Here is a 14816-nt window from a genome sequence, read left to right as displayed (position 1 = left end):
CCGCGGCTCCCCCGCCTGCCCGGCCGGCCCTGGCCTCCTAGCGCGCGATCCCCGCCGCCGCCGCCGCCGCCCTGCGCTCGCCCAGCGCTTGACGCAGTGAGCGCCGCAGCCTGGCTCCCTCTGGCTCCGCTCGGCTCAGGGTCGCAGGCCGAGTCCAGCCGGGCGGGCTCCGGGAGGGGCCGGCAGGGCGGGAGGGGGAGGAGGACTGTCTGGAGCCTGAGAGCCTGGAGGAGGAAGAGGAGGTGGAAGGAGGGGAAGCCGCCGCCGCCGCCGCCGCCGCCGCCGCCGCCGCGCTCGGGGGACTGGGGTGCGCGCGCTCTGCTCGCCCGCGACCGTGCCTCCAGCCCGGGGCCCGCACCCCGGCCCAGGTAAGAAGGGGTCTGCGGGGGAGGGGGCTGTCAGGGGCCGGGGACCGCTCTGCCGCAGCTGCGGGACCGGAGGGTCCCGCCCGTGGGGAGGCAGGGAAGAAGATTCTCTATTGGGGGGCAGCGGGGGCAGCGTGGGGTCCCGAGCGGCTCTCGTAGACCGTGCCACCCCAACCCCGGTGCCCTGACCTCGGCGTCCGAGCCCGGGCCGAGTCCCACCGCCCACGGGGCTCTGGATGAGGCGCTCGGGGCCCGCGTCTCCTGGGCGTCCCCATCCACCCACCCGGGTTCGGAGGCGGGAGCACCCGAAGTTAGCGGCCGCTAAGCCCGGGCGGGTCAAACTTCCCTCCCAGACGCCAAGGCTAGAAGGGCCAGGACTCCGGACCCCTAGGGCTAGGAGGCGCCGCGGGGACCCCGAAACTTTCCGGAGCGCGCCTTGAGCAAACAGCCAACTGGGTAGAAAGCGGGGGAGGGAGTTGGGCGCGCCTCTGAGTGCGCTGGGGTAGCCGCGGCGCCCCAAGTTGACCCACAGACTAACCCCTCTTCATCTGAAACCTGGTCTCTGAGTCGGAGGTGGGGAGGGAGCGGGCTGTGGGTGCCTCTCCTTCGAGTAGCCCACGTGGGGGGCGCAGCGCCCCGCCCCGCGCAGCGGGAGCCTCCGGAGCGGGTGTTACGGGACCCCCGCCCCCATCCCAGCCGGTGGCCGGGCTCTGCCCGCCACTGCGGAGCTCCCGGGAAGGACCTGCTCGCGACTGTTAATAGGCGTCGGTGACCCGAGCCTCTCCTGGTCCGGGAAGCCGGCGCGGCTGGGCTGGGCTGCCGAGCGGGGCGGGACCCGGGACCCAGAGCGGACCCCCAGCTCTCCAGGTCCCGCTTCCGCCGCTCTTCCTTCCCCGCCTCCTGCTCTCCTCCCATTATCCCCTCTTAGATCTCAGGGTGTCGACCGCCCCCCCCCAACTTTTTCTCTTCCCAAACTGCACGGCGTGGACGGTCAGGGCCCTGGGCCGGACGCGCGCCATCCTAGCACCATTCCTGACGGAGTCCTCCGCCGTGGGCTGAGCGCGAGTCCCGCGGCTAGGCTGCCCAGGGAGCAGCGGGGATTTCCTGCCATCCGTGCCCTTCCCAGCCCACGATGAGCGCAACACCTTCGCTCGCTCCTGCGGCCCATCTGGGGGCGGGGGGAGGTCGCCGGGGGCAGCCTCGGGGGCTGTGGAGGGCGCGGAGGTGGGGGAGCCGCCGCGAAGCTCCTGAAGTGTTTGGGGATGCAGCTCGGGCTGCGTGTGCAGGGAGGAGGCAATGTCCCGGCGTCCCCCCTTCAGCGTCGCCTTCGCTCTCCCCGAGGGCCCAGGAGGGTTCGGTCTCCCCCACCCGACCCCAGTACTCGGGTCAGAGCCTGAGTGTTTTTGAGGATCTGGGGGACGGGGAATACGGGGTGCTTCTTCCTGCCTCGGGGTCTGCAGAGCCCAGCCTGTAGGCAGCTTGGGGATCTTTGTCCCCAGGGCCAGCGTCGGCCCCGCCCCCCTCCCGGTTAACCCCGGGACTCCGCCGCCCTCCAGCGCCAGCGCGCCCGCAACCTCCCAGCCTCGCCTTCGCGTCCTTTCCCCGGCTCTGGGTTTGGGGGAGGGGCAGGGGGCATGGAGCGCGGCGTTGGGACCCTGACAGATGTCCTGGGGGCGGCGCCGGCGTCCCCGTAACAGAATTAATGACTTACACGCAGGCCGCCAATCGGCGTGGCCACGGGGGAGGGGCGGCCGGGCCGGGACTCCGGGGACTCGGTCGCAGCCACACGGCGCAGCCTCTGCTCGGGGTGGGGGGCGCAGCCGCGAGGAATCGATCCCCGCAGTGCAGGCTCGCCTCCAGTCCTCTGCCCTCCCCTCCCCAGCTCCAGGTTTCGCGCTCTGCTGGGGTCCCAGCTCCTCAGGTTGCGTGATCTCCCCTCCAGTTGACCTCCGCGGATCTCAGACCCCGAGTGGCCACAGAACTTACTTCTGGGGTCAGGCAGTGCCGCTCAAGGGCGCTCTGAAGAGGCCCCCAGCCTCAGTTTGCACCCAGAGGAAATGGGCTAATAATTCATAATGCCTGCTCCTGGGAAGTAGCAGGAGATCCTGGCGCGGCTCCTCCGGGCAGGCGCCCAGCACAGCGCAGGGCACACGGGGGACACCTGCGAACGCCAAGAAGGCTCCTAACAGAGCTTCTGCGCTCTTCGCCAGCGCAGGTCTGGGGGAACCTGCTGGAAACAGGGAGCCTGTACCTCTCTTGGGGTTTATGTTATGGCAGGCGGAATGGGTGGGCTGGGGCTTCCGTCCCTCGTGGTCATTTTCTGCACAGGGCTGGCCAGGCCAGAAGCTGGAGGGTAGCTCATCCAGGCCTTCCAAGCCTGACCAGGGAAGCTCTGGGGGCTGACCAGCTTCTCCCTAACGGAGCTGCAGCTGGGGAGACCTCAGAGACGCACAGGGAGGAGAGGGTGCCCCTCTTACTGCCCCCTCTTCCACCACCCCAGGCCTGGCACATCCCAGGCTTGCAGTATCTATCTGGGTAAACAAGGACCTGCTCTTGGCCTGCGGCCTGGCTCTGACAGTGGTCCAGGTCCAGGCAGAAGAAGGGCCACAGCTTAGGTGTTCCAAACCACGTGCCCTTCCTCCTGGCCCCTGGGGCTGTCATGGTTGTCCAGGCCCCCTGCCCCCAGTACGTGTATGGAATCGTGGGGGCGCACTGGCTTTTGTCCTAGCACTCCCCTTCAAGGCTCTGCACCCCATCATAGGAGCCCCACCCAGCCAGCCGGAGGCCACAAGCACCAAATTCCTAAATTCGGGCCGGTGCTGGAGGCCTGGGGGTCAAGGCAGCTCCGAGCCCATTCCCGCGATTCTAGCTCCTGTAGAGCCCTAGGAGCCAGGGGTGTTAGGCCCTGCAGCCGGGCGAGGCCGGTCCGTATAGGACTGAACGGCGCCGTGGGCGTTCATTCACATTCCCTCTCGCGTCCTCACACACTATAGGATTTATCTTGATTTGCTGCCTTTGAATTGAGTCAACTCTTTTGTATGCTCGTTGAATTGCCCAGCTGCTGGCGGCGAGCGGAGAGCGTGCCGGGGGTACTGAGGCCGGGAACCAGAGGCGGGCGGGTGACAGGAAGCGGGGAGGGGGCCCAGCGGGGGCGCGCGGGCTGCCCGGGGACTGGAGAGGGCCCGGAGGCGCCGGCCGCACTACACACCCGGGCTTGTCCAGGCACCGCCCGGGCCTGCCCGGCCCAAGCATGGAGTCCTGAGAGCCCCCGCCGGGGGTCTAGGGTGCTCCTAGGGCTCTGCCTCCGACGCGCTGTGTGGGGCGAGACTCTGGGCTTCTCTTGACTCAGTTTCCTCTCCTGTAACTTGCGGACGGGGGCTTCCGCACACACAGGTTGTCAGGGTGAGACTGAGCCGAAGAGGGTCCCCGAAGTCTTCCCTGAGGTTGGGGTGAGTGAAGGAAGGGAGGCCAGGGCTGGGCAGAGGGGGCCCGGCCTGCGCCCCGCGTTCTCCGTCCCCTAGGTCCCTGCCCTCTCCGATAAGAGGCGGACCGACGGGAGGACCTGAGAACGCCTTGGCTTTGCTTGTGGTGGTGGGAGTCGCGGGTGGCTGGTTCAGCCAGCAGCTGTCGCCCCCACTCCCCCTCCCAACCGTTTAGGTGTGGGCGGGGAGGGCCGGGGACACGACCGCGAGGACTACCCCCTGCGCTTTCTAGGACCTCTTCTCCTCCCCCGGCCTCAGCTAGTCGCCGGGAGAGGGAAGCAGCAGGGCGGCGCGGGGAGCCGGGGAGAGGCAGGGGGCTTGGGAGGCCAGGAGAGAAGGGGAGGGCCAGAGGCACGGAGTCGGACTCGCGCGGGAGGAAGAGGGGGTGGAAGGGAGCGCGCAGGCGGGCGAGGGAGCGAGGGAGCGAGGGAGGGAGGGAGGGAGGGAGGGAAGGGGGGCGGGCGGGGGCAGGGCGAGCTTGAATTCCCCCCCGGCGGCGCGGCGAGGGGCGGGGCCGCGCGCGCAGATCGATGGGCGAAGCTGGGGAGGAATTTCAATCCCGGGAGCGAAGTTAGAGCTTGAAGGACGGCGGCAGCGGCGGGCGCAGCCCGGGAACGGAGGCCGGGCGGGCAGGTAAGCGTGGAGCTCGCCAAGCCCGAGTCCGAGCGCGGCCGGGCGCTGAACCTGGGGGACTTGGGACCCTGCGGAACCCCCCGCCACCTCGAACCCGAGGCGTTCCCGAGCGCGCGGTGTGCGCCCCGGGCCCCTGCTGCGCCCCGGGCCCGGCGCACGATCTGAGCGCAGCGGGCAAAGTTGGAGGAACTTGGTGGCGGCGGAGCGGATGCCGGCTCTGCCCGGCAGAGCCGGGGGGCCCGGGCTGAAGTAACTGCCGCAGCCAGCACGCTGCTGCGTCCCTCCAAGCGGTCCCTTCCCCAGCGCCTCTCTCGCCTCCGTCCCCCTTCGCCGTCTGCACCCAGCCCTGTATCCCCAACGCGGCTCCCTGCCCTTTCCTTCCCGGAAACCTGGGGGTTGTCCTCGCCTCCTGGCCGGGTCGCTGACCCCTACCGGGGCTCGCATTGTCCCCCTTGCTGGGCCGCCCTCCCCCCGACGCTGCGAGCGTCCTCGCTTGGCTCGGGGATGGTCCAGCCAAGCAAGAGGAGGGGTAACATTCCTTGGCTCGGGGATGGTCCAGCCAAGCAAGGGGAGGGGTCGCATTCCTCCGTCCAGGCCCCTGAGTCTAACCCCTGGCGCGGGGATTGGGGTCTTCGCTCGGAACTGAACTTACTGGGTACTCTCCACCCTTCGCACCACCTTGGACCCATCCTCGTCGTCGTCCCTCTGTGGGGTGGGAGAAGGCTGCCAAGCCTCCGTGCCCCGACCTGCCTCTAAAGACAAGGGCCCCCATTTCCATCCTTTGAAATCCGCAGGTCACCTGCTTGATGCTCAGGATGGGGCGAGGGGCACTGCCTGCAGTTACCGCACCTGCCCCCCCCCCATAAAAACGACAGCCTCTGAGATGAAAATCAGGCTTTTCCAGGTCTCAGCTGAGTGACCTTGGGCCAGGTGATATCTCAGAGCCTCAATTTCCACACCTGTGAAATGGGGATAGGATGATATTGCCTTGTGAAAAAACAAAGCTTAGCAGAAAGGGTCGAGGCCGGCAGGGCCAGGTGTGCAGGTACCCAGCATGCCCGCACTCTCCCTTCCTGCACACCCAGAGTGGGGCCTCTTTGGACCCTGGCTTGGGTTGGCTGTCTGCCTCTCACTTCTTCAGTTGGGCTAAGGGTGTGAGGGGGGCCTGGTAACAGAAGCTCTGGAGGGACAGAGAGCCAGGAGCAGATATAAATGGCAAATCTCCCCCACATTGCTTCTCTCAGGGGCTGACCCCTAGAGAGGCCCCCAGCCTCCAGAGGTCTTCAGCCTGCACTCAGCTCTGGGGGAAACCCCATCAAGTCAGGCGTAGGTTGCTTAAAAAGCACAAACAAGCTCCTCTTCTCTGCCTGGCTTGCCCCTGGCCTCCTGCCCCCGGGGTCCCTGCCCCTGCCATGCCCCTGCCACCTTTTAATTGAACAAGCATTGAGAAGACTGGCTCATAGGCCCCAGCCCAGGTTTGTGCCCCACTCCACCAAAGGCAGGGGGACAAACTTCAGAGGACCGTGGGTGGGAGGGGGTCACCCCCCTCACCTGGATTTGAGGGTGTCTGGCACCCAACCAGGACCCCAGCAGTTGGATCCCTCATTTTCCTGAGCATACCATGGTCAGGGAGTTCTGGTCCCCACCCCTGGTGGGCAGAAGACCTTGGGGTCTCCAGGTCTGAAAGGTTGGGGGCCATGCCCCTCCCAGGTCCTGCAGCTGGCTGTGCAGCCCCCTCCTCTGTGGCCGCAGCAGCAGGCCTGCTGTCTTCGTATAATTCAGGATGATACAGCAGGCCAGGCAGGCAGCTCTCAACTCCCAGAAAAGCCAGTGGGCACCAGAGCCACACTCCTGAGGCCTGGCAAGCTCCTGGTGGGGGTGCAGGGATGTGGTGGCACCAGCGCCCAGGGTCAGAGGAGGGGAGGGCGGGCGGCGTTCCTTCCCCACCATGGCCGGGACTGCCACTGGAAAGCACTGATTTTTCAAAGTGTCTTTGGAGGCAGCCTCCCCATACCTGGGCCGGGGAGGACTGCTGCTCCTCTGCCTCCCTACCTCTGCTCCCACCAAGAAACAAGTGTCTGGGGCCCCAACAAGAGCCCAGGGTGAGAACCTGGAGTAGATGCCTCTCTCGGACCTCGGCATTTGAATATTTTCACCCTAAATGTATCCTTGCAGGCTTCACCTGCTTTCCAGGAGAGAAAAATTAATGGGACTAAAATATGACCACAGTGCCTTGGATCAATGGGGTAAAATCGGAGTGGCTGCATGAGTCCCATGTTGGTGACTGCCTCTGTCTGTTTCCAACACACACATATGCATCAGCTCCAGATTTTGATAGAATTTTCTAAGCACTCAGGAAAGCCTCCTTCTAAGGTCCCCTGGGTCATAACCCTCACCCGGGGATCCCTACCCCTCAACGAGCCCAATCCCCATTTTGGCAGGGGACTCTTTTTCCATGCCAGACTCAGACGCCATAGCGTCAGGGAAAATTTATGAGCAGAGGTTCATGGACTTGGGGTGTTCATATATCTCCACAAGAAGGAAACAGACAGGCTCTGGAGATGGCCGGGTGGGTGGTGAGTAAATACACGAGGGGGTGGGGGGGCAGGATTAAAAATGCAAGTGAGTGACAGGCGAGAGATAGATCTCCAGGGCCGGGTGACGAGGCCATAAATTTCCAGGCGTGAACCTGGAGCGGATGGTGGCATTGCCGCGGACATTGGATACATTTGTCATCTCCCCCCCCCACCCCCCGCCCTTCCTTTTTTGTTTTGTCGTGGATTGGGTTTCTTCCAGCACAAGCTCGGGTGTCTAGTGGCCTTTGGTGGGTCTTTGTGGGGGTGGCTGGTGGTGGAGCCAGTGCAGTGGATGTTGGTGTCATATATTCCAGCACCCGCTGTGCAGACGGGGAGACTGAGGCCCAGGGTGGGGTGGGGCATTGTCTGAGGTTGCACAGGGAGGGGGCAGAGAGGGTGGTATAGGGCTCCTGTGCCTGGCACCTGTGTCCTGTTGTGTTGGTTCAGGTCAGGGGATTCCAGCAGGGTGGGAGAGGCCTTGGTTGTTGGGGGTCCCTACCTCCCCTCACCCCGGTGCACCCTGAGCCAGTTGGTGGCACCAATGGGGAACAGGAATTAGAGTGGCGGCAGCTACGGCCACTCAAATCCAGCACCCCTTGCCCCCCATGTCCCCTTCCCGAGGGCAGCGAGTTGAAAACTGGCTCTGTCCTGCGTCTCCCAGCCTCCTGGGGAGGGGCGGCAGGAGGTGGAGAGACCACCCTGGGAAACCTGGCCATTGGAGCTGGTGGCAAACGAGGCCGACTGTGTGTGGTGCCTGGAGCCTGGGACAAAGCCCTGATGAGCCTGGCTGCCTTGGAGCTGGCGTTCCCAGATGGAAAGACAATGGTCTCACGAATAAACGCACCTCCTTTCCCATGGAGATCAGCCAGTCCAGCCCCATTTTCCAGAAGGGCCCAGCATCACCCAAGATCACACAGTGAGGGAGCTCGAGCTGTGGCTGGGCCAGGACTCTGTGCCTGTGGGGCTGTCCTGGGGCAGTTGGAGTTTTGATCTTGGAGGAGAGCTGGAACCCAGGCTGAGGCAGCGGGAGGTCCAGCAGGGCTTGAGAGACCTTCAGAGGAGAGGCAGAGAGGACCACTCCTCTCGTCCCTGCTCTGGGCCATGGGGGATGCACAGGAGCCAGTGGGGAAACTGAGTCCTGTAGGCTGGTCCTTGCAGCCCTTCCCCACCCACTTGGCTGGGACTCCTGAGCCGTTCTGTGGCAGTAGACCCTGGAGTCTCCAGATCTCAGGTACTCAGCCCTGGTCTCCTCCCTTCTACTCAGCAGTGGATTCCTTGGGTCTCACAGCTTCCAGGATCCCCTCCCCTTCGAGCCGGACACAAGCTCCTCTTCCGGGCTGCTCTGCTCACAGAGGAGGGGTCTGGCTGGCTTCTGGAGGGTGGGCAGCATTTAGATAACCCTAGAGGAAGAGGTGGGCGTCCAGGCAGGAGAGGTGGTGGGAGGGGAGGTATGAGCCCCCCGGAGCAGTGAGCAGCGTGGGGAGAGGGGTCTTGACAGGGACGATGACCGCCTGCCTGCGACGTCCACCCCGATGTCTCCTCTGCTGTTCCGGGACGGACTCCGGCAGCCACAGTGGGAGAGACTGGTGGAAGGGACAGAGCTGGGCCTCCCTGTCTGTTGTGCCTAGTGCTCCCACATAAAGCTGGGGTATGTTGGGAAACTGAGCTCTGGGCTTCCAAGGGAGGGGTGGGGACAGAGGAGGCACAGCCGAGCAGGAAACGTCCCTCGACCCAGCCCGGCCCAGCCATCACCAGGTCCACTGTTTGCTACAGCCTCTGATTCAATCCCTGAATTTTAAAGATAGGGACGCTGAGGGCCAGACAGGGCAGTGGCCCCAAGCTGGCATCAGAGCAGGCAGTGGTATCTGGGCTCAGCCCCTTCCCATGCTGTGCTCCCTACACCTCATATCCGGTCTCAGCTTGGACCCTGCAGCCCACGGAGTGGAGGTGAACTGGCTTGTCTGGGAGGCCACATTCTACCCCTCAGCACCCCCAGGCTCCCTGTGGCCCACTACCCCTCTAGGACCCCACCCCACAGAAGCATGTCTCTCTGTCATCCGCCCTCTCCAATGGTGACTTCTGTAGAGGGCTCGTCACAGAGCACTTAACACCCTGAGAGCTAGGGGTGCACACCCCAGCATTGCTGCCCCCACATTTGGAGGCCATTGGGTCCAGGCGGAATCCTGCCTGGGATGGAAACCTCAGGAGATGATTGACAGCCTGGAGGCTCCCCCGTGTTTACCGACAGATCCGAGTCTTATTTTCAGCAGGATCAAACTCGGGCACCTCTTAGTCATTAAATCCCTCTAGTTTAATAAACACAGATACAAACACAGGCAGCCATGTGCCCGCCCCACATGGATGAGAATCCTGGCTGGCTTCCGGGGGAAACGGGGGGCCATTGGGGGGCTCCCTGAACCCTCGGCCAGGGCACGGGAGGCATTGCAGGGAGAGGGCTTTGCAGAGCACACAGTGAGGCAGCACTGGTCTGGAGGGATGGGTCAGGGACAGCTGTGTGCCTTCATAGTCCTGCACTGCTGAGACAGAGCCTGGATGGCTGGAAAGCTGTCCTGGAAATGCCTGCGGCACAGATGCCCCACTAGGGCTGTGTGAAGGGGCAGCCAGCCTTTGGCTCCCTCGCCACCATCATGACCTCCACGGCCTCCCTGGAATCCCAGGAGGCTGAGGACCCTCAGGATGTATCTCGTGGGCCTGGACTCTGGGCTGTGCTAGGGCTCCTGCTTGGGTGGCCCTGGGTCAGAGTGCTGACCGAGGGAGGCTGGCTGGGAGGGGGACTGGGACGCTTCCCGGACACGTCTGGAAAGGTGGCAGCTGTTTCCTAGACCAGGTCCCAAGGGAGATGGCATTAGCCAAGTGCCTGCCTCTGCCTGGAGGGTGCTGGTAGCGGCTCCAGGGCACCCTGGCTCCTGTTCCCCGGGCAACAGTGTTTCCTGGAAATCTCCAACCCCCTGGTTTGCTGTGGTTCCTGGAGAGGGCCCCCTAGTCTCAGTCTCCCTGCTAGAGGGGAGCCCTGAGGCCTCTGCCCTCCTCACTGAGGGACCACCCCTGCGTCTATCTGCCCTGGGGAAGCCATGGAAGGGCCCAGCTGCAGATCACGGGGTGGCCTGAGGTGGGTCCCTTCCCCTCCTGGAGCCTTGGCCTCCCCTCTGTTGGGTGGGGAGGATGGTGGATGGATTGCCGTGGGTAGTGTAAATGGCTGACGCCAATTCTGGACAGTCAAAGTCCCCGCGGTCACTGGCAGAATCCCTGCCCTTCTGATGTGCCCTGCGAGACCCTCAGACCTGCAGCCCTGGATCCTGGATGGGGTGCAGATTCGGTCCCTGCCTCCCTCTGTGCCCTGCTGTGTAATGAGGCAGGGAAGGAGGATGCCAGGGAAGGGATAGCAGGTGCAAAGGCCCTGCAGCCGAGACACGCTTCATGTGGGTGAAGGGCCAGGTCAGTGCGGCTGGCTGTGGGGGCTGAGAGGCGAGCGGGAGAGGCTCCAGGGTCCAGGATTCTCTTGTGTCGGAGCTCTTGGGAAGAGTCGGATGGTGCTCGGATTGCCTTGGGAGTCTCTGGGGAGTTTGCAGCAGCTGAGAGACAAGGCTGGCTTTAAAGGATTCCTCTGGTGCCAACAGAGAAACGGATTTTAGGGGCACACCAGGGAATGAGCCACCCAGGGGACTGCCGATGTCTGAGAGCCATGAGGGTAGCCCGTACGGGGTGATGACGCTGGTGACTGAGAGACGGAGAGGCTGTAACTTCTGTTTTGACAGTGCTTAGAAATGGAGCTACGTTCCTATGGAGAAAGACATTCTGTAAGGCAAAACCCATTTTCCTATTTATATTCATTAAGAAATGAGGGAGGCGGTCCCGTGGCGAGGAAGGCTGTGTGAAGCAAGTCCTGCTTCCCTCTGAGCCATCAGCATCTCTGAGCTGCGTCCTGGGGGAGATGAACTCCCCCAAAATGGTTTGGTATGATACAGCGGGGTTAGCTTGGCATGGAACCCCTCAGGGTGCCCATAAGAGTGGGGCCCATTCCTCAGGTATCTGGCATCCCGGCTTCCGCCAGGGAGACAGGATTTTCAGATCTTCATTTGTGTGTGGCTCTGAGTACAGATGGGTGTCCGAGTAAATCCAGGAGCAGGCACATGTGTGCACACATATAGATTAGCGCCTGCATGAACATAGGAGTGTGCACACGTGTATGCGTGTGGATTCACGTCTGCCTGGCTAGAGGAGTGTGCACACACATGTGCATGAGTTCACGTGTGTGTAGACTAGCGCCTGTGTGAATAGGAGTGTGCACCTGTGTGCATGTGGATTAATGTCTGCCTGAGTTCACATGTGTGTTGATTAGTGTCTGGGTGAATGGGGGGTGTGTGCACACCCTCCTGGCCCCCCTACCTTTTTCACCTCTCAGATACCACAGTGGGCAGCCGATGTGGGTTCTTGTATGATGGTGGCTCTGATGTGAAATTCCTTCAGTCTGAGGGTTTAGGTTCTGTAAAATGAATTTATTGTCTGCTTTTTCTTTTCTCTCTCTCTTTTTTTTTTTTTTTGGGCAAATTCAGTCAAGTGGATGGAGGTTCTGAGATGCGGGGAGCGTGTGGAGCTCCCTCGGGCTTCTGGTGGGTCTAGGAGCGGCCGGCTCCCTGTCCTTGGGGTAGGCGGGGAGGGCCATTGGGAAGAGACTCAGGCCTCTGAAGCGTGTGCTGTCTGACAGACATCCGGGCGTATTTTTGTTGCTTCATTATATTGTCCCCACAGAACAAGAGCATGCTACATCTGAGGGCTGAATCCCTGGAGACAGCTTTTCAGGGAAGCAGCTCACCAGAAATCCAGCCTTCCCTCGACTGAATCCACACCAGGCAGGGACCAAAGGGGACGCGGCTGAACAAGCATGCAGCTCCCAGCCCTGGGCACTTGTGCCCTCACCATGCACGATGTTCTCCCACACACACTGGGGAGGCATGCACAGGTGTGCGCAGGCACAGGTCACGCAGACACACACCATGCGGTCCTGGAGTGCAGCCCGTGCCAAGATGGGACCTCGGCTTCCGTCCCACCACGACCACCCAAGGCACCTAAGCCTCACACCCCACACCCACCTGGGCTCAGAGCAGCTCACTTGTCCCACCCTGTGCCCTGCATGCCAGTTGTGGGTGAGGCCTACACCACCGGGCATCTTCACGCAGCCCAAAGGGAGGTGCTGTGTGCTCATTTCACAGACCAGAAGGCTGAGGCATGGAGTCGGGAAGTCATATGGTCCAGGCTCAAGGCTCATGTGTGCCAGAACCAGCATAGCCTGTATCAGACTCCCCTGGGCCCCCACCCCACATTTTGCAGACAGGTCTGTAAATAGGCTCAGGACATCCTGCGGTGCCCAGAGTGCCCCCAAGCCTCCTCCAGCGTCCTCTTCCTGCACCTACCGCCAGCCTCAGCCCCAGTGCCCTTGCCTGGCTCCAGCAGTTGTGGGTGTGGCCCCTGAGCCCCAGCTCTCACTGTGCCCTCTGCCTGCCCATGTGGGTACCAGGGCATTCCCCGTTTCTTTGCGATGGTCTTGGTGACTACCCGGCTTAGTGAGCAAGGGAGCATTTGACACAGTGAACAGTGGCACAATGAAATTGGGAGTGTGGGGGTGAGCAGGCGTGGGGGGAAGCAGGTGGCAAGCATTGCATGGACACACTGTGAGTCAGGATTCGGAGCTCGGGTGATGCCAGAGTGAGCGATGCCAGGGGCTGGCCTGTGCTCCCAGGAGTGCTTACCCTGAGGAACTGGCTTTGGTGTGGGCAGAGGAGGAGGAGAGAGCCTGAGGGAGGTGCTGACCCTCATCTCCCATCACCTCCACTGGCCTGCATGACCCTGAGTTACACATTAATGATTATGTCTGTCTTGCAGGGATGTTGGCACCTGTTCAGCCACAGCCCATCCCCCGTTTGACAGAGGAGCAGCCGGGGCTCAGTACGCTGCTAGAGTCCAGCTGGTGACCGGGGGCCGGGTGGGGGAGCCCCAGCCCAGGCCTGGGTCCGTTGTGCCTGGCACCATCACAGCTGCACGTTCCCCTCTCTGCAGGAGGCCCTAGCCCCTCCCCCAGCCTGGAGGTGCCTGGCCTGACCAGCTGGGCCATGGGCAGGATGCTCTGGACCTGGGCCCTGGAGGACAGTCCCTGAGACTGCTCTGGGCTCCCCTGGAGCTGGCTGGCTGAGGGAACCCACAGGAACGTTCTCTGGAGGTTGAGGCAGGAGAGGAAACTGAGGCCCAGGCTGCTGCCTCAGCCCCATCTCCACCGAGCTCTGCTGTGAAGGGTGTGGGGAAGGGAGCAGGGGGTTCCCGCAAGCCTCACTTTTGCATCTGTGCACTAGACCTGTAACTCCCGTCTGCTGGGGTGAGTCCCACCAAGCAGGGCAGCATTTACAGGGCATTGGCAAAGCCTGAATCCCATGGTGCTACCTGTCATTGTGCTCGGAATGAGGGCCCCTTCCCCTGCCTGCCCTGCTCCCCAGCCACACTCCAACAGTGACTCCCTGCTGTGACTCTGCCCCTGTCCTTGGCATCATCCACTGTCGTGGATGTGGCGTCCCCTCTGCTCCTCTGAAAGCCCTGTTATGCAGGGTTACCTCTGCCTTGTCCTGTCCACCACAAGGCTCTGGCACCCAGATCTCCATCCTAGAGGGAGGGAGAGGGCAGGGACAGAGATGGAAGGGAGAACAGAAGGGGGCGCATGTGCTCCTGAGCGCACCTGTGTGTACGCACACAGTTCATTGCACGACTGTGAAGTCAGGACATGTGGGAGTTACTCATTAGAGACAAAAATGTACATTTATTCATTCACTCATTCATTCCTTCACTCATTCATTCCTTCACTCATCCATTCATTCACTCATCCATTCATTCACTCATTCATTCACTCATTCATTCCTTCACTCGTCCATTCATTCATTCACTCATTCACCTACCCAGTGGACATTCTCCAATGCTGGGCTCTGAGCTCTGGTTTTGAAAGCCAAGCAGACATTATCCTGGGAGTAGCCTGGGCTTGCTTTGGGCATTCTGGTTTGTTCCGACCGGTTGTATCAGCCCAGGGCAGTGCTGGAACATCTCTCACTTGGAGGTGTGTCCAAGGCAGATCATGTGAGGGGAAAAAATTCTGCGTTCAATCTTTAGGAAGCTACCCCAAGATCATGAGGAGATCCTCCTGTTTTGAGTGAAAACCAAGGGGGCAGGATGGTCAAGACACGGATGGCCTGGGGGGTCTGCTAAAGTCATTCTGATTCTCACCACCCTCAGAACAAGACACTGGTCACCCAGGAAACTATGTAGAAAGGGGCAGCGACTGTGTTGTGCTTGTTTACCTTGCATGAGCTTGCATCTCCTTCCTTCCTGAGCAGCTTTACAGATGTATCATGTGCACCATGACACCGTCAGCATGCCTTCCACTGTCCATCTGCATGCCCATTGCGAGGGCACCAGGCAGTGGTGTTTGTGCATTCATAGAGTTGCGCAACCATGGCTGCAAACCAGCTATAGGACATTTTTGTGCCCAACTGTAGTGAGCATCCCCCACCCCATCCCCAGGCACTGATCTGTACCCTGTCTCTGTAGATTTACAATGATTTATTTATTTGAGACTGAGTCTCACTCTGTCACCCAGGCTGGAGTGCAGTGGTGTGATCTTGGCTCACTGTAACCTCCACCTCCTGGATTCAGGTGATTGTCCTTCCTCAGCCTCCTGAGCAGCTGGGATTACAGGTGCCCAC

General features: G+C 62.0%; 1 protein-coding gene across 6 annotated transcripts in view; it reads left to right on the top strand.

Annotated features, from left to right (window-relative positions):
- Nucleotides 1–244: 244 nt before the first annotated feature.
- Nucleotides 245–14816, top strand: part of ELFN1 (extracellular leucine rich repeat and fibronectin type III domain containing 1) — an 88055-nt gene continuing 73483 nt past the window's right edge. For 3 of the 6 annotated variants that reach the window (XM_037731246.1, XM_037731247.1, XM_017508222.2), the window contains exon 1: nucleotides 4354–4480. The gene's annotated coding sequence lies outside the window, so the exon portion shown is untranslated. Of the gene's footprint in view, nucleotides 369–3658; nucleotides 3815–4352; nucleotides 4481–14816 lie in introns of those variants that run through there. The other 3 variants (XM_037731244.1, XM_037731245.1, XR_005196813.1) reach the window with 3 other exon arrangements.

Source organism: Cebus imitator, unplaced genomic scaffold (assembly GCF_001604975.1).
Source record: "Cebus imitator isolate Cc_AM_T3 unplaced genomic scaffold, Cebus_imitator-1.0 Scaffold388, whole genome shotgun sequence".
In the NCBI taxonomy this organism is placed as follows: Eukaryota; Metazoa; Chordata; class Mammalia; order Primates; family Cebidae; genus Cebus; species Cebus imitator.
The sequence above is the reverse complement of the archived record's forward strand: the minus strand, read 5'-3'. Positions and strand labels throughout refer to the sequence as shown.